Below are 24,447 nucleotides of genomic sequence, written 5' to 3'. Positions count from 1 at the left end.
TGCAAGTAACAAAAACAAGCATTCTCAAAGAAGCCTTCTGCAATGGAAATGACGAGCTGAGTCAAAGACAAAGTAGAGTGTGTTTATTATGACTCACATGTTGCCCTAGAACTTCAGAGTCTCTGCTCCATTTTGTTTAAATCAAGCGTGTCAGGTGATCTGGCCACAAGGACTTAGTGTGACACTAATGTGCATTTTGCTGAAACAAGGTCAGCAGTCAGGGCTGGAAGCTGCACCCTAGGGAATTCAGCTGCGACAGTTGCCCAGAAAATTAGAATTTAGGAAATTATTTCCTAAATTTCAACATTTCTCATTTCTGGGCAACGTCACTTTTTTTTTTTTTTTTCACTTGCCTTGTGAGGAGGTGACTCTTTTTCAGTTGACAACAGTGAGGATTTGACCAAAGAGAGAAACAGGAAGAAAGAAATTGTCCAGAACTTTGAAATTATGTATTTCCACTTCTATTATATTTATAATTTCAAAGAACTAGAGAAATATTTTGAAAAAGGGAGCACCGGCCAAAAAAAATTTACAATGAAAAGCAAACAGTTGATTAGAATTTGAGATTATGACTATTACTTTATTTGTTATTTTTGTAAGCTGACATCCACCTTAAAGACATAACTCTGGAAAAATTTATAAAATTAGAAACACATTGACAATAAAGCATGCTCACCCGTCTTCTTAATTTTTACCTCAGCTTCAAATTTTCTGGCCACCGTCACCAAAAAAAAAAAAAAAAAAAAGAAAGAAAGAAAGAAAGAAAGGGAGGTCACTAAAAAACAGCATAGTTTTGCTTAATCTTCAAAATTTCTTTACATGCTTTAGATGGCATCTACCTGGATCCTGGGGCCCACCAACATAGACACCTTGGAAATGATGCCTCAACATGTCTGGCAACACGGGTTTCTGAGATGGAATTCACCCAGAAATGCAGTCAACATCCATGTTTGCTTTTGATTTAAAAAAAAAAAAATTGAATTTAAAAAAGGATGTTTTTAATCCATTAGGGAAATATATCAGAAAATTTCAGCTACATATTAAAGTTTACAGAGAGACAGAAAGAGAGAGGGAAGAGAGAGGGGGGTGGTGGAGAGTTACTGATGGGGACTGAAATGTGCATATTGAATTAATGAGACTCTGGACGGCTACATTTATAGCTGTGTTACCCAATACTTGCAACTATGTTTCTTCTTATCCTTCACAATTGCTAAAAAAGTTGCCAAGGTCACTCATTTTCACTTTTTCTCCCTGAGTTTACCCTTATCTTTTTAAGGCTGGCTTGGAAGTAGATAAGGTACACCTCATACCCAACAATGACAAACAGGAGACATAAAAAGGATGAGGGGGGCTGAATCTCATCTTTGGTCCATGAAGCAGATACTACATTCTGGGTGAAACCTTTGTCAGCTGAAGCAAAATGCCTGAGCATTTGCTTTAAATTTTTTACATTCAGTTTTCAAAATTAACGTCCATTTTGGAGAGACTAGATGAAGTTGTTAATGTGTTCTCCAGCAGTGAAGGAAGGCTCCAGAACCGCCCCAGGGCTGCTTTCCTCGCTCAGGGCACCTACTTTGCAAGGTAAGTTCAAATTCCAGGTTCCTTGTTCAACTTGAACAACACTCGAAAGCTGATTGCAAAGTTTTTTTAAATTTCTCTCTCTCTCTTTGCTTTTTGTTTTGTTTTGCCTTGTTTTTAATCATCTAATTAAAGAATTCTGGATATAGATTAACTTCTTTCCTTCCCTACCCCATCCTCCTAGCTGTTTTGACTGCCAGGGACTAAGCACCACAGTGCTTTGATGGATTTCCCATTTTGATGGTAAAATCTTTGTTTTTCTTACAAAAAAGATTTTCTTTGCTTCTAATAAAACTCTAATCTTGCCCTTCTGACTCCCCATTCCCAGCATCCCTTCCCTCTATGTTTTAGGAAGGAGCAATTAAGCAATCCTGTCATGTTTCTTCTGAAAGTAGCAAAAAAAAAAAAAAAGTGTCTCTAAGGCCCCTTGTGCTGCGTCACGACATAAATGCCTTTTCTACACCACCCAGAACCTTTGAGTTAAGACAGGAAGCCTGATTCTAAGCCACTATTGAACTAATCCCTGGAAAAACAGAAGAATAGAAGAAGGGAAGAGCATTGAAGGAAAACAACCTTTTTTGAGTAAAAAGTCCAATCTTTCTGCCCGTTTGTAGTTTAAAATGCTGACTCATTGGAATACATTTGAGGTTCAGGTTACAATTTTCTTATAGGGGATTTTGTGATTAAATTCATTGAATAAACCCTTTCTAACTGTTACATGGCATATATGTGGAGATTCAATTCTGTCCCCTTTCAACCCACTCCCCTTCCCATCTATCAAAACCACTGTTATCTGATTTCTTTTTGCTGAGGGACCTTGGAAACAGGTTTGCCTTGGAGTCTGAGCACTTGAGCAGCTGAGGGAGGCCTATGTATTCCTGGGCCCTGAGGTGCACAGGGAGAGACAGCTCCAGAGAGCCCAGGGAAAGTGGCATTCCACTGAGTGTATAAGGCCCAAGCCCATACCACACCTTTAGAGACTGGAGGGAGCCAGAGACAAGGTTTACCCAGGGAAAGAGATCTCCCTTCCTTCCCCCTCCCACATTTCCTTCCTCAGGTGGAGTTGAACCGCCATTACTGTTTTTCCTAATGACAGGAATTTGGCACTTGACCTGCTCTTCTCCTTAAGACTCAATAAAATGTTAGGAGCAATTTCTTTTGGAAGTAGGGGCCGTTCCTGACACCCATGCCTACCCACTTCTGACTCCAGACCTCAGTCTTCTCCTTTTTATCCTCTCCTTGTACCACCATCTTTGTTTGTCTCTCTACAGAGTGGACACTACTCCTCCTAGCCACTGGACTCCAGAAGTCTTGGCAACTCGTTGTAGCCTCCTGTCTAGCACTTAGGAGATGCACAGTTGTTAACTGAATGAGTAAGTAAACAAACTGTGGGAGCCCACGGAGCTCTTCTGACTCCCTGACCGTGCCAGGAAGCCCCATTTATGCTGAGTCAGATAGAGCATGTCAGATACTTCTTAAAACAGGAGATCCATTGGAGGAGGTGATAGAGGAAAACAGTGATAGAGGTGGCCTCCTGGTAAACCAAGTGAAAGCCTTTGTAACGGCCAAGAAATAAAAGTAAGCTGGGAATCTCTGTTTTCCTGGAAATGGAATGTTCTCAACCCAGATTCAGGGCTGGCTTGTTTTCTCAGCGTGGGCCAGTCACAGATGCAGTCATGTCAGCCTCTGGAGGTATTTTCCCCTTCCAGTTCTGTGCTGGAGTTGAAGCCATCAAAATGCTAGTATGATCTATACCAGCCATCCAGTCATCTCCACAGTTTCTAACTGTGCATTCTAGGAGTCAAAAATTTATCAGCCCCCATCTCCTCTTTCTACATAGCTATAAATTATATGCATGCACTACTTCTTGGCTAATGCATCATGCACATTATAAAATATGACTCATATAAATTAAAAGATGAGACAAAAATATAAATAGAAATTCCAGTGTTTCTTCTCAGCCATGGACGGATCATTGTTGCACCCTCTGTGGCTGGCACACCCCGGTTTGGAAGTCACTATGATAATGTGAACTTCTTCCACCTTTTTCAATGTGACTTAATGATTTGGTTCAAGTCAGAGCTTGGGGCTGTGGGCTACTTATGCTTCTTTCTGCCTCAGTTTAGCTTTCTTGATGATACAGCTTTATGTATCTCACAGAAATATAGAGGTTTTTTTTAAAAGATTTTTTATTTATTAATTTGACAGACAGAGATCACAAGTAGGCAGAGAAGCAGGCAGAGAGAGAGGGAGAAGCAGGCTCCCTGCTGAGCAGAGAGCCCAGTGCGGGGCTCGATCCCAGGACCCTGGGATCATGACCTGAGCTGAAGGCAGAGGCTTTAACCCACTGAGCCACCCAGGCGCCCCAGAAATATAGAGATTAATGGATGACGGTACACTTGACTCTAAAAGTGAGGTCATTTGTTGGGTCTATTGTGGATTGATTCCTTCTAACCTGTACTGTTTTCTGGGAAAAATCTTATTTCATTGAATCATGCTGATTTTTCCATTAAGTGCCGATGAGGGTGTCATCTTCATCTTTGAATTGTGGAATTCTGGCCATTGGAAGAATCTTAGGTGTGACCTCTAGTCTAGTTTTTACCCAGTGACAGGGAAAATAAGCCATAAAGATGATAGGAGGTTTCTTGATACGGCAGATAATCCCTGTTGCCTGCCAAACTGACCTTTCCTCCTTTTCTCTAATTTTGTTTACCCTCCTCTCAGTGGCCACATGCTTGAAGGCAGCCTGGGCTCCTTCTTCAGCCCCAAGGAGTGTATCTTGATTAGAGTAAGTCAGTCATGGAAATTGTATTCATGAGCCTTGCTAAGTGGTTGGGTTTATGCTTAGGCACAGGACATGGTCAGTCCAAACTTCTTAGAAATTTCATTCAGTTTAAAAAAGGGAAACAACTGGTAGATATCGCTTTGCTGTCTCTGCATCTCATCACCTACGTGTGACCTGGATCATTCAGTAGCCACCTGAGGAGAATGGAGGGACACCCTGTCCAGAACGCATGGCAGAGTAGAGACATGGTCACAAGTCACAGAGCAGCCACTTTAACCATAGTGGGGCTTCCATAACTCTGGGTTTTGTGCAATGAAAAATAATAAATGCCCTCATTGCTTATATCACTGTTCTTTGAATCTCCTGATATTTGTAGCCAGATGCATTCTAACTAAAACGCGTAAGTGGCAGAAATGGAACAAGAAGCCAGAACTTTAAAATAGCAGGTAATACACTACTTGGTTTTATTTACAAATAGCAGCTTGAAAGAATTAATTCATCCTGCATGAGAAGGTCAGTTTGTTCCTTTCACTTTAGGAACTTTAGTCCCTGTATACTTAGAATGTTCTGGAAGAATATAAAATTATTTGATATAGGAATGCTCTGCTTCTGTGTTTCTACTGAATGTTTGACTCTGATGACATCTTCATGGGTTTCTTCTGAGAAAACATTTGCTTTTTAATATTGAGCTTCCCATTCAGGAATACCGAGTTACAGTATAAATTTCATCTATTGGCAAATATAATTTGCCTACGGAGGCCCTGGGCCAACAGTCTCTCAGTGAATTAGTGGCAAAACGCCTGAGTGTGGAATCGAGGTAGTTGTATGTTCAAACTAAAACTCCATTTGCTGCTCGTCCAAGCTGCCTTTGCTGCTGCCGATTAGTTGGGACACTCAGAAATAACCCAGAAGCTTATAAACACAATGAGTGGTTTCAAATCACCCATAGACACCCATAGTAAATGGAAAGCTTTTGTCAACATCTTTAATGGTTTCAGTTGGTAAATTATTAACAGAATGTATGTGGAGTCCTCAGCGTTTCAGATACATTTCCTTTCTGAACAGGAACATTGGAGAACAGTCTCTCCTGCCAGCTTGCAAGCAGCAGGTGCCCACTCCCAGCCCGTTTCCCCTCCTCCCTCTCTCAAATGGTGTGGCGTCTTCTCTTACTGAGTGGTTTCTCCTCACACGGCTGAGGGGTCTTCACTTCTCATAAGTGCTTACCCTAGTCCAGGCCCTGTCATGTGATTAGTTTCATTCCATTCAACTCCTTTCCTGGCATGTGGGGGAAAGATCACAATTTGTTGGGGGGCGGGCAAGCAAAACTGGATTGCGGTTAAGAATCTGCCACTTACTAACTTATTAACTTTTAGTAAATCACTTAACTTCCCTCAGCCTTGTTTTTTTCACCTGTTAATCGGGGACAGTCCTGATGTATGTGTTGTCCGGATCTCCTACGTGTCACAATCGAGAGATACAATCCTCTTGGAGCGGCTGGGAGCCTTATGATTCTCAACATTTACAAATTTTATTGCTCATGTTGATGTTTTTCCTTCGAGGGAGGTTGACACACAGCCACTCAAGTGTTCCAGTTCTGACTGACTCAGTAGGAGGGAAGAGTAAGTCCGCATGCCAGTGAGTGGAGTGACCCATTTGATACATTTGCTGGAAAATCTAGAGTGTGTTGTGGTTTTTGCACTAACAGACGCTGAGAAGCTGATCCTGTTATTTTTCACAGTAACATTTCCTGGCTTGCACCTGGCATGTGAGGTAAGGTCCATATGTTGGTCAAACCTAGTATTCAAGGTAGAAAGGCGAAAGGCTCAGCAGAGTAGAGGAAGGGTGAGGGGGAGGGGCAGATTATATATATATATTTTTTTCCAAGAGCAGTAGCTATTATACTGTTTTGATTGTATCTGTGGGACAGGAGACACTATCTTGAATCAGAAAACAATAAAAACTGTAGTCTGACTTGATAACACTGGGCAAAATATGGAAATTTTCCCCATCAAGGAGGCGGAGATGGGAATCATATCTGCCTATGTGCTTCATAGGGCTGCTGTGAGTATTGAATGGGATAACACACAAAGTTACTAATGCTCCATGACGATGCCACTTGTGTGAGTGTATTCATAGAACCCAGTTTTGGGTGTACTGAGAAGCCACACATTCAACTGATCACTTACTGATCACTTGTAAAATCACAGTCCTAGGCTGTGAGACAATGAACTCTCAGGTGCTTCATATCTAGATAAGAAATGGAGAAGACAAGGGCCCAGAAAAGAAAGCAGAGTACAGATGGAAAGGAAATAAAGATGCTAAATATAGACTACCATTGACCATAAATCCTGAAGAGTACAAGTTCCCTGAGACCTGAAAAATTTGTAGAAGTTTACGGCATAGGGAAGGCTGTGGAGAATGACTGTGTTTTGAATTGGGGAAGACAGTCCAGGTGTCTGGTCATCAGGAGCAAAGGCATGCTGAGGAAGCAGGAAGAAAGCCAGACGGGCAAGAACCACCAGCAAGTGGGGACTCACTGTGTAGTGAAGTTTGCTCATGCATTCTTTTTGTGGGTGCTGCCATTGGCTCCAATAACAATGGAACCTACCTAGTCATTGCTCATAAATTTGTGCTTCTTAGGACAGCAGCTGTGATGAACAGTGCTTGGGGACACCTCATTAACATGTGACATACACTTTGGGCTGGCCTTTCTCTTTGTAAAGAATTACCTGTCGGGGTGCCTGGGTGGTTCAGTCCATGGAGTGTTGGATGCTTGATTTCGGTTCAGATCATGCAGGGTCTCGTAGTTGTGGGATCGAGCCCTGTAACAGGCTCTGCACTCAGTGGGGAGTCTGTTTGAGATTCTCTCCTTCCCTCTCCCTCTGTTCCTCATCCCCCAAAATGAATAAAGAAATTCTTAAAAAGAAAATTTACCTGTTGCTCAGTGACATTTACTGGGCAGTTTTGGGGTGCTGAGCATTAAGAAAGGTTATAAAGAAGGTAGAGAGCACGCAAGATACCTGGCCAAATCATTTTAATTATGCACATAGGATAAAACACAGACGTAAAGAGAAGACATCTTTATAGAACAGGATAGCTGCCTGTGTTAAGAAAGAATGTCTTTTCTTGAGAAACAGCGTAATAGAACACTGGGTGACATTCCCTGTTGTCCACACAGGTGGGGTTGTTAAGAAGTTGGTGTGTGTGCAGAACAGTGCTTGGAAAACCTGAAATCATGGTTTGACTGTGCTTCTCCTGCAATACAGAGGCCCACTCAGCCTCAGTGAGCAGTCGTCATGCCTGGCAGGTTACCCATCATATCCTTATCTTGCTGCATCAGGACAGCATGATGTGTTCAATGATTTCTTCTTTTTAATCCTCTTGCTCATCTTCTTTTTTATTCATGGAATGCGTGTCTCCATTTATTCCTCCTTAGCCTGGCTCTTGGTGTAAGTTGGATGGTTTCTCTCCCCCGGGACTGATGATTCTTTTTCCTTGGGACCTTCATAGTGTTTTGGAGAAGGACCTCCGGATGCTCCCTATTTCTTGCTAAGTGTTGGGGCAGACAACACCCCAAGAGGTGAGTTAGCTCCACCTGCAATTCAGAATTACGTGCAGAGAAAATATAAATGGAAATACAAAAAAAAAAAAAAAAAAAAAGTGTCAGTCTTGGAAAATGAGAGGAAGTCCCAGCTGTAGATGACTTTCTATGCACTCATAAACACAACTGATAGCAACAAGGAGAGCCACCTGTTTCCGGTAACATACCTGCCAAACCTTTTGGAAGGTGAAGAGGAAAGACTGTTGGGGGTACTGGCTACAGAGGAGTTCCCCACAGCGCGAGCTCCCTGGACCAGGGACTGGGTCTCTTTACTTCTCGGCCTAGTACAGCCCTGGGCACGTCCTAGATGTCCTCTTAAGGCTTTGTGGACAGGAATAAGTGAACAAACTCCAAAAGACTCCAAAAGATGGACTGGAAGTAGCTTCAAGCCTAACTTCCGGATCTAGCAGAGAATTGTTTTGGCTCTGTATTGTCCTTGGCCCCATCTCACGTTTTGGTAGTTTGGTGTTTCCCCTGGAATAAAACCACTATTTGAGACCTGAAGCCAGAAAGTAACTGTGCAGCTTCTGCTCAAGAAAAACTATTGGTGGCTACAATGTCTTTTTATTCCCAGAATTTTTTTCCTCTCAGACTCCTTGCTATTCATATTAGACTTCACTTTAAAATATCTTCAGAATTTTAACATTTACATTTTTTATATGAATTATAGCACTTAGCATGTGAAGCATTCAAAATCCATAGCTACTTATTTTCTAGATAAAAGATGCGTAATTTCTCCTTGGACTAAATAGAAAAAAAAATAGAAGAAAATTCATATTATAACTTTGTCATTGTAATGTCCTTGGGGTTATTGCTTTTTTTTTTTCTTTCTTTTTTAAAGAAAGATCTGTTTGTCTCACACTCTATGTAAGAATGGACAGAAGATACTGGCACTTTCTTTGACTACAAAGGAATCATAGTTCGTGTCACTCAAACATTTTTTTACTCTCTCCTTTTTACCACCCCAAAAATGGAAGAGAACAAAACAAAAACTTTAAAAAGAAAACAAAACTCACAATAATGGCATCAACAATAAAAATAACAATGAACAAGAGGATTTAGGTGGAATGATACCAAAATTAGATCAGCAAATGAGATTTCAGAATTTCATGTGGCATATATAATTCTAAGTAAGAGATGTTTTCGATATTGCTACCAAAGGAAAGTGGGAGAGAAAGAAAGAAGAAAAGAGAAAAAAAGCAAAACAAAGAATAAGGTGTGTGTGGACCACTTTTTCTCAGTAGGAACACCATGAGCATTTGGGATAAGGTGGTCAGTCATATTTGAAAAATACAACAAAAAAAATTCTGATAGAGATTGAAAATGGGTTGGATTCCTCTTAATTAATTGTACATTTTATCCCCACTTCCAAAATTCCTAATGTTTTAAACTTTTTTAAGAGAGGATTTCTTTCCTGTGATAGTTTATAAATGTCTCAAAGTGTGGGTGTATGGCAAACCATTCCAAATTTACCCTCAGAGAAATATTCTTTAATTTTGACTGTTCCGGTTCTCCATTTGACTTTTGCATGAGAATCCTCAAGCTTTCTCTGCTCTTCTGTCTTTAAACACACATTCTCTTTGGGTAAACTAATTCATTCTCACAGCTTCACTGCTGTTGATGGCCTACCTTTTACACCCATCACAGACATTTCAACTGCTCTTCAGCCCCGTGTCTTGATCAGGGATAAGAAGTCTGAGTTTAGACCTATTTTCCTCATTTAAGAAAAATATGATAAAACTCGAATTCAGCTGCTTTTCTCTAGCTCCTTTTAATAAGGTCAATGACACCATCATTTATTGAGTTTTTTAATTTCACAAATATGAGTAGCTTTTTTTTTTAACCTATGATGCTAAAGTTCTAGAACCAAATAGGCAGAGTCCCCAATCTCATAGAGTATTGTAGTCTATTGTAGTCCAGGGATAGAAATGTACTGATAAAATATTCACACAAATGTATAATGACTAATAGAGATAAAGGCTGTGGACAAACTACAGATACTTACAAGTGTATAATATAGATGTCTCAGTAAAATATGACTTTCATGCCTGTATTTCCTTTACTCCCATATTTAATCAATCATGAAGACCTATTGGCCACACCCCTATTTTTCAAATTGCAGCTCTGTTAGGGGTCATCTATTTCTGACCTTCAGATTACTCGAGTTGCATCCTCCTTGCAGACCATCAGCATATAGTTGCCATGTTAATATTCTTAAATGTTCGTCTCTATCACATCACTCTCCAATCCGAGAATCGTCAACAGTCCCCTAAGGTCTATGGAATCAATTTCAGGTAGATTTCTTTGCCCAAATGCTTTCACTGAACTCATTCAAAACATTTCTATCACTACCTTCTGATTCAGCTTTACTCGTGCTGTCCTCCACACCCAGGGCTGCCTTCCTTCTCTTCGTTAACTTGCTATTTATTGAAGTCCATGATTTTCAAATTGTGAACCTTGAAGGGAGGGGAAACCCAAGTGAGGAATCCAGAAAGTGGAAAGGGTAAGATCTGGACTCTGTTCTTATGGCTCTGCACTGGGTTTCTGTGATTTCATTGGAAGAAAAGGGCCCAACGTGAAGAAACACTTGAAGGTCTATGTAGTATTGCAGTTTCCAATTAAGATTCGTCTTCTCCCAGGAGCTGTTCTTCCTTAAGCCTTTCTTTTCCACGTTGACTTTTCCCTCTACTTTTAACACTATGCTCCTGGGTGTGAAGCACTCACTTACCTATTGCCTTGCGTTGCATTTTTAATAAACTGGACTCCTTGAACCCTATTTTTATGCTTCTTTTGCATCCCTCTGGTATGTGTCTTATCTTGGTATAAATGAGTGAATAAACCAACGAACACGTGTGTACTCGATGGTTATTTTAGCTAGTGGAAAATTTCTGTTTCTAAAATTAGAGTTTCAATCTAGTCTCCATTTTTGGCAACAAAATAAATAGAAGTAATATCAAAAGTGACATTCTCGTTGGGTTCTTGGGCTATATGAGGATGAATCTACATAGATGGTCAAGGAAAAAAAAGGAGTGAGGAGGCTGTTGAGAGGAACTGAAAATGCTCTCTCTGAAACTTCTCATTCACTGGGATTGACCTCCTGCCCTGTTCTGTCTTCTTCACTCCCCTCAAAGTTTACATGGGCCTGTTGGCTAATCTGTGACATGAAGTTTCAAACTTTGTATCTTACCTCCTTTCACAGAATGGAAATCTCTTGTAAGTCAGTCCAAGGTCTCATTTGGTCAATTGTAATAATGTGAGTTTAATTGAATCACAAATATCGTTAGCACTTATTATTCAAGTCTGTTCCTGAACTATAAGAAAACACCGATCTATCCCAAATTCCCAACTGGGAACAAACAACAAAGAGAACAAGTCCCTGCAGTGACTTCTCCACTGAGCCCAAAAAACCACATCTGATAAGCCATGTAATTTGCTATAGCAATTTGTGCCAAAAATAAAGGCACACTTTTGCAGAGTCGCACATTTCTAAGAAAAACCGAACTCTGCCTCGTGCTAATCCAGCTCTTTTTCTTTCTTTTTCGAACTTGATGTTCACGGCTACGAAATACCAGGTTGCGTCTTAGTCCCATACATCTATTCTGTTGGCGGCCCTTGGCCAAATGGTGAGGCCCATCCTCTGCCAGTGCCCTCAGGCCTCTCCCGCTGTCACACTGAGCCATGAAGGGTGAGCTAAGGTGACAGCAGTGGTCTGTTTTACAACACCCCAATAACATGATGTCTTTAACAGCACAGCAGATTCTTGGCTGATGGCCCTGGTTAAAGGAAGAGAGGCACAGAATCTTCGAAGTCATCAATTTTAATGAGCGCTGCAACTATTCCAGTAAACGAGATCCCTTTATTTTTGTTTGCTTGACAAAGAAACCTGATACAACCAAGACATTTATTCCTTTTTAGTTCAACACCAGGACAGGAACTCGTTTTTTTCACCAGCGGTATTAAGCCCCCAGTGGTGATAAAAATTCCTGTGCTGTCTTCCTGGAGGCAAAGAATAAAAGAAACTACAAGGGGTGGGGGTGGGGGTGGGGAGAAGAACAACAACAACAATACAAACTTCTGAAAACATTCAGGCTTGTCTTTTGGCTCAGAGGTTAAACATGAATTGTTTGAGTTCCCTTGGCCAATATACCTCGTAAGCTTGGATAGGTTTGTGGAAGTTACAACAGAAATAAAAAATTTCATATGCATTTTCAAAGGCAAGGAATACTCAGTACTGTTTGTGGGGGGGTGGGGGGGTGTATGGGGAAGAAATAAGCAGATAAAGCCAGAAGAAGATGAGAATTTGCCTAATTTATTTATAACTTAATGAATTAAAATATTTTGAAGGAATATTCTGAATTTTCTGGGCAAATCACACTAGAGGTACTTAGTAATTCCTATAGTTCATAAGGAGATAAACAACAGGTAAATTGCTTGAGATGTTTGTGTATCAGAAAAACAGCAACCTGGCTTTTGTCTCTAATCTTTTTCATCTGTGTGCAAACTCGCTGAACTCTCATTCCAGATCTGGAGGCAACAGGCAGGCATTTGTTTTAACTCCTTAAGTAAACTCAAGTTCTAGAATCGTTAAAGTTGAAAGTCCTTATACAATTGCTAAATTACACTGCTCATTAGGAAGGGATTCGTAGCAAGGGCAAGCCGTGCCATTCCTTATGATTTTTTCAATCAAAAGAAAAATCTTTCTCTTCTCTCTTAAAAAGTTCTTTAATACAGGGGGAAAAAACAACTCAGAAAAAAAAAAAATTACGCAAATGGCAAGGTAGTGACAGGACATCTATCAAGGTGGCTCTGAAAATTCCAATTTTTAAAGTGCTATAAAAATATCATTATTAATGATGATTGACTGGGTTTTCAGAGCCGAGATATTTCAAGGCTGCTAAGTTAGAGTGGAGTGAGAAAGCAGGGGTGCTAAAATGGCTTCAGGGTTCCCTCACTTTGTTTCTTCATTGATTTTTAAGTAACATGTGAGCACACTCAAATTGATGATTTTCATTTTGAATTAGTTTGGCCTCTGTCACGGAGAGCCTTCCATCTTTTCTTGACTGTCAGTGTCTAATTCATCTTCATCAAATCCCCAGCAGGAAGATTTGGATCTTATTACTTTTTGTGTTAGAGTTTTACCATTTACAGGAAATTGAGACACAGAGAAAAGGAGAGAGGAATCTATCCACATTTTCAGTAAACTTACCCAACGGCAGAAGATTGCCTTCCCTCCTGGACCTGGGGTGGGACAGTCCCAGGAAGTGGGAGAGCTGAGACCCTAATTTAGTACTCCCTTGAGATATTTTGTTTGTTGGCATGTTTGTTTTTGTTTCTTTCAGATTCCTGAAAAATCTTAGCCCTGGGTCTTTGTAAATTGGATACCTTGTACCTGTAGTCTTTATGGACCTAGATGTCCTCTCCATTTTACAGATGGGGAGATTAAGTCTAGGGAAAGCATATAGGACTGGCAAAACGGTATTAGATTTTGATATGGGTAACTGTTCCCATGAAAGTCTTCTATTTTGCACTGTTTTCAGTCACTGCCAAAACTGGGGAAAATGACAAGGATGGTTTTGTAAAGTGTAACTAAAACATGCTTGAGGAACCTTGCAGAAAGATAGTCCTGTTTAGTTTAGGTAAGGCCCAAGGTCCAACTTGAACTTCTCTAAGGACTCAGGGAAAAACACATCAACACTAACAAAATCAACTGTTGACTAAGCAAAAATCTTTTCCTTTCTACCCTTGAAAGCTTCTTAACTCTCAGCCCTCTGCTTTTAACTGTGAGCCTTGCTTCATTGTGTCTGAGGACTCGAACATTCTCCAGTCCTCTGGGAAGACACCAGCTTGTCCTTTGACCATGTGCCAAAGGTGGAAAAAAAGAAGAGCTTCAGAAACTGTGAACCAGGAAATTTTTTGTTTGTTTGTTTTTTTAAAACGAGATTTGCCAACGGTGCCAAGAAATGTTGTCTAAGTTACAGACTATTCGTCTTTATAATCACCCTTCCTTCTTCTTTTCTGAATGCTGCATTTTCAGGAAGGGTAGATAATCTTTGGCATTATCCTCATTGGCCCAGCTAAGTTCTCAGTCCCTTGGGGTCCTGCTGACTCTATAAACTTTCAGCTTCTAAATCCAGTGCTGGCTCACCCAGGAAGGGAAAAGGCAAATTGAACAATAAAATTCAAGCTGTAGCTTCCGTTGTAACTCAAGAGCAGAAAATGTTTTTAATGTCCAAGAGCACATAAGTGCCATTAATCACCAAGAATTTATTATTTCTCATTGGGGGCCCCAAAGAAACACTGTTTTGCCCAACTCTATTATTATTTGGAATTTGAAAAGCTTTTCAAAACCTATTACCTGATTGAATATTTACCTAGGGCTAAGAATTTCAGAAGTTCTTTCATAGAACTTACATATGCCAAAAAAGAGAAAGTAGCATTTCTCTTCCTTTCTTTTCTTTTTCATTTTTCCCTTGTGTTTCTCTTCCTTTCCTTAGTGACCCTTGCTGTGTCAGCCTTTCTCTGCATGATCAGTTTGCTGTGATCTATGGAAAACTCCCACCTCAGGAATTTGAAGCCTGTGGTAAGTCGTTTTATTTTTTGAGTCCAGGCTATAGATTATTTTTGTTTTGAGAAAGTCTTAGAGGCTTGTAATAGAGTCCCAGTTTTTTATTTTTTGAATTGCATAAATAAATTAGACCTTTTTCAGGGGGAGGGATTTTTGCAGGCATAAGGTCAGGATACTTTCTAGTGTATCTCAAAATGTTAAGTATTACCTGGGTGTTCACACAATAAGTTGATAAGATCCTTCCTTCCTTCCTGCTCTCCTTCCTCCTTCTCTTCCTTTTCTTTTCTCTCTCTTATCCCTTCCCTCCTTTTTCTTTCTTTCTTTCTTTCTTTCTCTCTTTCTCTCTTTCTTTCGATGTTCCTAGTACAGTAAATCAACATTGAAAGAATGTTATAAACCCATTTGCTGGTAATTCTTAGACTACATTAGAATAATTGATTTGGGGAACCTAAGTAAATATTTACCATAACAAACCCACATTTCCTTTTTCATGTGGAAGAGAGCTGCATTTTCTTTCATGCACAGAGATCATATCAAATTTTATGTTAAACAACGGGAGCTTCAAATTCATTCTCTGGTTTGGGGGGACATAACTTCTTGAGGAGTGAGATGACAGTTAAACTAGAGTATTTAAGATGCAAGGAATAATTTTAAAAAGGTTTCCTTTCCTGGGTTAGGATGAACAACTTTAATAGTGTAGAGCACTGTAGTTTCATATGCTCCATCCCAATGGGGAACTGATGGAGGAAGACCACTGCACTTGTTGAAAGCCTATGGTCTGCCAGGCTCCATACGTATTCTCCCCACAGCACTTCAGGGTGGGTATCATTATCCCTATTTCAGAGAGGAAGGTATGGAGGTTCAGAGGGTTTAGGTGATCTAACCAATGTTAAAAGCTTAATAAATAGCAGCTCTAGGAAGATCTCTTTGTGACTCCAAATCCATGCTTTTCTCCCATTATAACCTATTGCTTCCAATAGGTGAGAAGGCTAATTTAACATCTACCATTACTGCCTATCTACACAGTTAAATGTACAGAGAATACTAACTCTTTTAGTGGTCTGCCAACCGGAGGTGGGGGAGGCCATTGCCTTTGGCTAACCCATCTCTCTAAGAATCTTGAGGATGAACAATGTGTCTTCTTTTTCTCACTGTATTGCCTGAGGGAAATGAGCAGTTCAGAGAGGCCACTCCAGGATTTCACCCAGTGGCTGAGTGCTCAGGCTGAGGACATCAAGCATATGCAACCACTGTTGTATCAGGTGCAGTGAAATAGACCAGAATCAGCCTGGACATTCCTGTGATCTTCAGCTGTGGTCTTTTTACAAGGCATTGAGTCAAGACAACCTCAACTGACAGAATCAGAACAAGTTCTCGGTGGGGCAGGGGTGGTTCTGGGCCTAAATGTAGTTGTAAAATAGACTTATTTTCTAGGATACAGGCTTCCCTCTCAGAGCTTTTGTCTCTATTACAGAAATTCCTTTCCCTTCAGCACACTGGTCCTTCATACTCATTCCACTTTCCCCTTAACACAATCTGATGTGGCAAGCTATCACCTGGAAAGAATCTAATCAATTATATCACTACTTACAGGTATGACTGATGGTGGAATTTCAAGAATCAAGGGAAGCAAGTGAAGAAGAAACTTCAAAGCAGCAGAAGTTTCTTAACACCCTTCGATGTTTAGGATACAAGTGACCACTTATTCAGGAGGCATTCCTGGGTGAGACTGATCCTGGAGGTTGATGGAGAAAGGCTAATGGAAGTGGTGCAAGGGTGCTTGACCAGAGTGTGCCTCTGGAAAAACAAAAACAAAAACAAAAAACCCAAAACCAAACCCCAAAAGTCCTTTTGCTGGCATGTTTTTGTTCTGGTATCTTCCAAGTCAGTCTACTATGGACTCTGACATTTGGATTGAAGTTGACTGTGGGGTTGGGGGTGGTGGTGGTGGTGATGGGGTGGTGGATGGAAGCATTTTCTTTCCTGCAGCTGGGTTCTCAGCTCTCTAGAGGGAGACCAAGATGATTCCTTTTGTCATTTTAACTTGGTCAGAGATCCTTCCTAGAGAAGGAGTGATTATGAAGATTGATGGCCTAGACAAGGGAGAAGAAAAATGCAATACACTTTTTAAAAAGTAGTCTGCAGACTGGCTGTGTTGCCAGTAGGATCTGATGAGGTTTTCCTATTCCATATCTGTTGCTTTATTGAAGTCTAAAACTTTTGGTTGTGGAGTTCAGGAATTTTCCTGGAGTGTCAGCCATTTACCTCCCCTCTTACTGACTGTGGATACCTAGGGCAGAAGGACGTGGCCAATTTATAACATGATCCATGGTATATAAAAACATTTTCTAAGAAGGAGCTTTCTTCCACAACCATTTCCGAAGCACTAATATTTTATCTAGAGGATGAAGAAATACTAAGAGCAAAGCCACTGTTGCAACCTGTGGCAGGGTAAGTAGATAATATGTTTCTTTTGTGCTTGAGGGGTTGGCCAACAATGTTTGTGGTAATTATAACTCATTTCTTGCTTAAAGGAGAAAGGAGAAGGTGAAAGGGCTTGAGGAACACCTCTGTGTACTCCACACTGTGAGAAGGATGTGTTGAGAAACTAACACAAAAAATAAGCCAGATGAAAAAAACAAGGAGAAGGAGAAGGGAAATCTTGGTCAACGAGTAGATGTGATAAATTAAGCAGCTTTTCCCATTGGTAGAAATTAGGCTTATTCATACTTCTTTTTGGCTTTGTTTTTTAAATATGCATCCTTCTGTCAGAACACTGCTCTAGTTGTTTTCTACCCATTTCTCTAAGTGTGCCTACCCCCACTGTGTTGTGAACTACATGAGGGTAGGCGTCCTCTTTTTTTGTATCGTTAGCATCATGCTGTATACAGAATAGTTTTGCAATAAGTGACTAATGAATGACTGAAGTTATTTTTTATGTTACAGAATTTTAATTTTAAAACAGTCACTTCCCTGGGAATGGGACACTCCTGTGGGTCATCTCAGAGAATTTAGGGGGTGAGTAGAACCAATAAACTGACCTGAGTAGGGCTAGATTATGGACTAGTTGAGGAACATAATCTCATTTACCATAAATTGACAATCTGGAACATGAATATGGTGAATTTAGCCAAAGGTAATTCCTCAAGGCAAAGAAGAGTACAGAAGATTGAAGAGTATAGCCAGATTCCAGAAAGACATGCTCCTGGCAGGGCTGGCTTCATGGGAGTGCAGCCTGTGTAGTCGCATGGAATCCTGTAGTCAGAGGGCCCTGCATGTGGTCTATGGTGTCCTACTGCAGTCTTGAAATTCCTAATAAGGTTTTAAAAGAGACCTACAATTTCACTTTGCAGTGGGCCCTGCAAATTAAGTAGCTAGTCCTGGCTACTAATAAGATGATGGGAGCCACAAGGGCCAAGATCAGAGAAACTGCACCGGTTGGTATCTGAGCACAGCAGGGCAAGAAGCAAGTACTGGTTGTAAGAACTCATCTTATCTGCCCCCTGAGGGTGTTGCAGGCACTGCATAGGGCAGATTTCCTGGAAGGGTGAATGATAGGACCACTCTTCAAGGAAAGACAGGTATTCTCTGGGGGAGGAGTGTTCAGGGAGTTAAGAAGGAAGACCCTTCTCTTTCTGGGGTAATGGGAGAAACAAAAAGGAGGGCTTGCAGGGCTGGAAGACTGGGGTAGTCTCAGGAAGAGTGGGGACATACCTGCAAATTCAGAGTGAAATAACCTGAAATACAGAGAAGGAATCTATAGGTATTTATATTCTCTGTTCCCAAATAGGGCCCCCTAGGAATGCCAGGATGACGAACCTGCAAAGCTCCACACCAGGGTCAGATATTAAAATGTGAGTCGTAGAACACATGAAAAATCCACAAAACCTCACCCTAGTTTCTAAGTATACTAGAGAGAAGGGAAGTCAGTGATTATATGCCATGGAAAATAGCTAGGAGAACTCTTGATTTATATAGCTAGGAGATTTCTAGATTCTGGGGGGTAACTTTTTCACATTTGTTGTCATTAAGCCATCTACTTCTCCATAGTAATAAAATGCTACTGTCTTGACCTGGAAGGTCCTGTGTACTTATTCTGGGCTGTAACAAGAAAGGGAGGAAGGGGGGTGAGTCATATTTGTACTCTGTAGAATACCTTAGGCAGAGCCTACCTTATAAAGAAACAAATCATAGGACATGGAGTAGAAGGGCACAGCTTTTCTTGTTTGTTCGTTTTGTTTTTTTGAAGGTTAACTACTTGGGACCCCTATAAGGATGGTGACAACGTGACACAGCTGAGGATGAGCAAGAGGAAATTAAGCTGTGTGGAAGCTTTATGAGGTTCTTCTCCTGGAGGGTAATTCCAGACATATTCAAGTAGAGGCATTATCCAGGCTCTGAGAGATTCCAAGAGATTCCTAAGCATTCCAAAAATGATGGAAGTCTTATCTCAAGCAAATAAAACCATACATATCCTAATTATTTGATAGTGAAATCTCTGCTGGTTGGGATGAGGTAGTCATGCATAAACCTGGCATGGTCATCGGTCTACATGCTATAACTTCTCAGAGCAGGCATCCACATATGAGGGAGGACCTGCCAAGATCACCAACCTCACCAATTCCTGCTACTCTGATTGTTGACGTGGGAACAAAAGTTGTCATCTCAGGATCTGCATCTCTAGGATCAGGTTGGGAAGAGAAAACATGTAAGGTTGGGTAGGACTTTTTTTTGTCTTCTTTTGGTTTGTGGCTGTGACTCTGGAAGAAGAAGGTGGGTAATGTCTGGTTACATAGAAGGTATCTAAAGGAAAGAATTTTGTCTTCTGGATCATGATAGGACATCAGTAGGTTGAACTACTGAAAATGGAAATGGGCACTGGATCAAAGCAGTGAACATATTTAACAAAGATGAGTGAATAAAGGGCAGTAAGAAAAACCAAGACCAGCTACCAAGTAGGTAATAAGGACAGTGAGCATGTCAGAGAAAGGGTTTGCATATTAGAGCTGCTCCTTAGTAATTATCACTCTTTCATTTGTTCAGCAAATAATAGAGATATTCACCGAGAACAGTATTTTTGGGGACGGCTGGGTGGCTCTATGGGTTAAGCATCTGACTCTTGATTTCAGATCAGGTCACGATCTCAGGGTCATGGGATCAGGCCCCATGTTGGGCTCTGCACTGAGCATGGAGTCTGCTTGAGATTCTCTCTCTCCCTCTCCCTTTGCCCTTTCTCCCTGCTTACTCTCACTCTCTCCCTCTCAAAAAAGAAAAAAGAATATTTATGTTCTTAAAAGACTATATATGTTAACACAGAAAAGGAGGTGGCAAAAGAACTCAAAGTTTTAAACCCAAAAAATAAATATACTGTTATTGAGAGGACTAAGGTTTAATGGGATAAAACTCAGCCTGAAAATATCAAGAGAAAACCATACTTTATTCAAAGACTGTTATGGGAGAAGGAAAATAGAATAATGCTATATATAACAAAGGTAAATACCTAGTTAGAAACAAAGCTCAAGCAAAAAAGAAATCAACCAATTTGTTGTCATAAAAGAATACCACTCAAAGCCCTTGGGCAGAGGAAAGATACAAGTATTGTTTTTAGGTTTAAATGTTGGTATGAAGTAACTCTGCAGTAAGGAGAGAATTTGACTATCTTTTGGAAAATTAATTTTGATAAAATTAAAGTACTTGATATGTGCTTCACTTTTAATGTTCACATTTTTTATCTCTCAAATGAAGTCCTGGACAAGGGCAAATTGTTATTGGTCTGTAATAAGATCAAAGTAAGTATTTGGATACTTTTATAGCAATTTTCATCATCACAACATTTTGATTTTATTTTACAAAATTAAAACCAATCCTTCGCTGCAGATGCTAGAGAGGCATTATCATAGTTCATGGTAAAATACAATTCAGAAAATGTACTGCTTTTTGGCATACAGCTTATTGGGAAAGGGATTTTAAAGAGAAAATGAAAGAATGGGGGAATTTGAGTATATATTTGGCTATTATCCCAATGAGAAAAATGAGGGAAATCTTCTCAAAAGTAATGTTATTGTATTAGCAGCACTCTTGATGAGAAAAAGGCGTGACCCCCTTCTACTGAGTATTTATTATATACTGGATAGTTCTATTTAAATTATCTTATTTAATCTTTACCCTTCGGATAAGTGATAATATTCTAGTTTTTATGGAAGGGAGACATAAGGTTCAGTGACTTCAGAGGGTTGCATGGTAGCCCCCCAAAAGGTATGTCCACATCCTAATCCCCAGAACCTGTGAATGTTACCTTATATGGCAAGAGATATAATTAAGAATGTTGAGAGGAGGAGCTTGCCATAAATGGGCCACACATATTCTTATAAGATTGACACACAGAGGAAAAGATGAAGAGGAAACAGACAGGGGGTGGCCAAAAGCCAAAACACACACACACACACACACACACACACACACACACACACACAAAACAATAATGACTGAGCCACTAGAAGCTGGAGGAGGCAAGGAACAGATTCTCCCTAGAGACTTTGGAAGGATTGTGGCCTTGCAGACACTTGGTTTTGGCTTCTGGCCTCCAGAATTGTGAGGGAATACATTTCTCTGGCTTAAGCCATTTTGTTTGCAGAAATTTGTTACAACCACTTTAGAAACCTAATATAGTGACTTAAAGAGACTTCTAGAAAATGAAAAATCTATTACTTAATCTCAGGTCTAACTCCAAGTTAGGACATGGTCTCATACACTGGGTTTCAATGTTCATTCCTCTACTCACTATGCTTGGCTTTCAAAGTCTTCACTCCTTCTGCTGAAAACAAAGTGTCAAAACCAAATTAACAATGTTATTGTGAAGGCTGAATATGATGCCATATGTGTAAACTTCTTTGAAAATTGTAGTGCACTATTCAAGTACTAATGACCAAGACATGTTTCCCCCAGAGAGACTGAAGAGATGATGTTAACCCTTTCCATTGACTACCTGTCTGTTGCTGACGCAATGGCACTGGGTTGCCCACACTCCGGCCATCACAGATGGCAAAGTGGTTGTACGCCTCTCTCTGATGCACCGCCCTAACATCATGTGCCTGTGCACATCCTGAGCAATTCCTTCTTTCCATCCTAAAAAAATATTTTACTTATTTTTAGAGAGAGAAGGAGAGAGAGAGAGAGAGTGAGGGGAAAGGTAGAGGGAGAGAATCTCAAGCAGACTCCCCACCAAGAGTGGAGCCCGATGGGAGGGGCTCAATCTCATCCTCTGTGAGCTCACCACTGGAGCTGAAACCAAGAGTCGGCTGCTCAACCCACGGAGCCACCCAGGCGCCCCTGAGAAATTTCTACTTGAAAGAAAACCTCAGAGCTACCATGCCAGAAGAAAAGAATTGTTTCCTGCAATGTATATATTTTTTCAGTATTCAGAGGGACAATACTAAATAACTGTGTTCAACAGGGAAGTTCTTTTTCACCTGTATACTTACACTCTGCCTTGTTCCAGAACAGATTTAAGGTGGATTGTCGAGTGATACCATACAAGATGAAATCAAATGAAAAATAAGGGGTGAGGAAAAGAGGACAAGGGGAAAACGAGACACAGAAAACGCAAAGGAAGCCAGGAGTGGGACAGCCTGGCTGCCATCGGTAAGGTCCCTTGCCCTAACCAGGGTTGGCTATGCAGTCATCCCTGAGCTTTCTTGTCATTAATAGGAAAAAAGGGCTCTAAGTCAAGGTTCCCCCCCTGCCCCCAACATCCCCTAGGATGTGGTTTGAATCTCTCAGGGCACTGCCTATGGCAGATCAAGGCCCCAAAGATCTTGACATTGAGCATCTCAACAATTATTTTCATCTGAATTGAAAATAAATCAGTAAAGCATCAAGGAAATTTGTGTCTCTGAGGAATGTAACTTTCTGATGTAGTATCTGATATAAACTCGCTATAGAATTTATACTTGTAGAAACCATGAACATACTAGCTGTGCAGGATTACTGTAAATCAGATCCACCAAAAGCAATGACTTCAGTTTCAGCAATGTTCATCCTCAGCCCTTCCTTCTCGGCACTAATCAGGGCAAGCTTGATCTGCGGCCATCTAAGCTGTGTCCGCTTAGAAGACAAGGTTTATTCATTTCTTCACTAGAACAGGGGGAAATACATTGTTTATAGAAAAGTGCCATTAAATTATTAAAATTCAAGTGAAAAAGAAAAGACACATGTCTGTTTTTACCCCTACTCAACTCGCTACTTGAAGACTAATTCAGTTACTGTTTTGGCGCGAATTGTGACCTAATTCATCACAGGGAGCCCTTTATGATGTTGCAATGCTTAAAATAAAAACATTTACAAGGACTATATTATACCATTTTGTAGTGAAAATTGATGGTGGGTTCATAACCACTGCTGTCAAGCCACTTTAAACCTGAATTCTCTCTCTCTGCTCTCTGGCAGGGGTTGACAAGCTTTTTCTGCAGTGGGCTAGATAATAAATATTTTAGGCTTCATGGACCATGTGTTCTCTGTTGTGACTATTCAGCTCTGACACTGTGGTGAAAAAACAGCGATAGAAAATCCATAAGCCAATGGGTGTGGCTGCATTCCATTAGAATCTTATTTATAAAAACAGGTAGAAGGGTATCTGGCCCAGAAACTATAGTTTGCTGGCCCTTACTCTATGATGTAGAACTGCCTGGTTTTAAGTTCCTGTTTGAGGTCCTCACCACATTCCAACTACTTTCCAAGAGCAATGTTAGTTTGATAGTTTACTTCCCTGAAGATGATGGGGAAGCCCCCCTGTTAGGTGAGAAGACATTGCATTTTGCAATCGATCATTGCCACTGGCATGCTAGTTACTTAAAGCATGGAGCTCTTTATTGCGTCAGTAAGACAGAAAAACCATGTTCTTGATTTCCAGTTTAGCCTCAGCCTCGATATATCAGCAGCCTCCCAACTTGTCAAGTGCTGGCTTAAACACAGATAAGGGAAATCGCCTACTGGTCACAGTCATTAATTCATGACTGTTGATTTAAAATGTTCAGCTTTGCATGAAGCCAGGTTATAAGAAAGAACATTTATTCACAGGTGTACAATGTTACCTTCCATCCTCTACAAGGATCCTCCCAGAATGACAATGTGACACCACAACTTTATCTTTTATTAAGGACATATAGAACAGTGACCACTTGGAGAACATATTTCCTGTCTTGTAAAATTGCTGTTGAAGACACTTTTTGTTAGACTGTTTTGTGTCCTTTATGGGAAACTCTATCAGGGGTCCCTCTTAGAGGTTAGCACCATGACAAAGTGTGTCCATTGTTACACTTCTTGTAATTAACCAGAGTGCGCAGTGTATCTCCTCCCGTGTTGCCTTCCGGTCCAGGATCTTAGCTGTTTCCAAAAAGTGAAGCTAAGTATATGTTCCATTGCACAGATTATATTTAGCCAAGGTTTTCTTTCCCATCCATCTCTTCTTTTTCATTCTTGAGCTCTGCATCTTTTCCTAGTTTTGCTGTATCTGATCCTACTAGCATCTTAATATAGACTATCAAAGGTTTATAAATAACAAATAAATACTAAACTTGGGGCTTGTTGAAAATGTTAAAGACCACAAAAGGGCATTTTCATCTGTGTTTGAAAATAGAAGAACAAGGAAGTGAGTACCAGGCTGCCGTGGCAGATGGTGTAATGATAACAGATAATAAAACTATTCAATTTGTAGCTTGCTTTCAACTTGTGCAGCAAGGAAAGCGGTCTGAAGGCTAGACGGGTAAGAACAAATAGCTACCTTGAATTATTTTTTTTAAGAATCTTTGTTTTTTGGGGACTTTTTCTTTTCTTTTACACCTTGTCTCATTTTATCTTCACCCTGTGAGGTAGTCACAGTAGTTATTATCCTTCTTTACCCAGGAGGAAACTGTGACTCAG

General features: G+C 40.4%; 2 long non-coding RNA genes across 2 annotated transcripts; both read left to right on the top strand.

Moving 5' to 3' along the window:
• Positions 1–1,045: 1,045 nt before the first annotated feature.
• LOC116587762 lies at positions 1,046–16,246 on the top strand. The gene is made up of 4 exons (XR_004284628.1): positions 1,046–1,581; positions 2,850–2,951; positions 14,459–14,544; positions 16,123–16,246. It is a non-coding gene; the product is annotated as an uncharacterized LOC116587762 (long non-coding RNA).
• A 655-nt stretch (positions 16,247–16,901) lies between these two features.
• On the top strand, positions 16,902–22,231 carry LOC116587763. The gene is made up of 3 exons (XR_004284629.1): positions 16,902–16,980; positions 18,779–18,886; positions 22,028–22,231. It is a non-coding gene; the product is annotated as an uncharacterized LOC116587763 (long non-coding RNA).
• The last annotated feature ends 2,216 nt before the right edge of the window (positions 22,232–24,447 follow it).

Source organism: Mustela erminea, chromosome 4 (assembly GCF_009829155.1).
Source record: "Mustela erminea isolate mMusErm1 chromosome 4, mMusErm1.Pri, whole genome shotgun sequence".
Classification (NCBI taxonomy): domain Eukaryota; kingdom Metazoa; phylum Chordata; class Mammalia; order Carnivora; family Mustelidae; genus Mustela; species Mustela erminea.
Note: the sequence above shows the minus strand (reverse complement) of the source record. Positions and strands in the feature narration are given on the sequence as shown.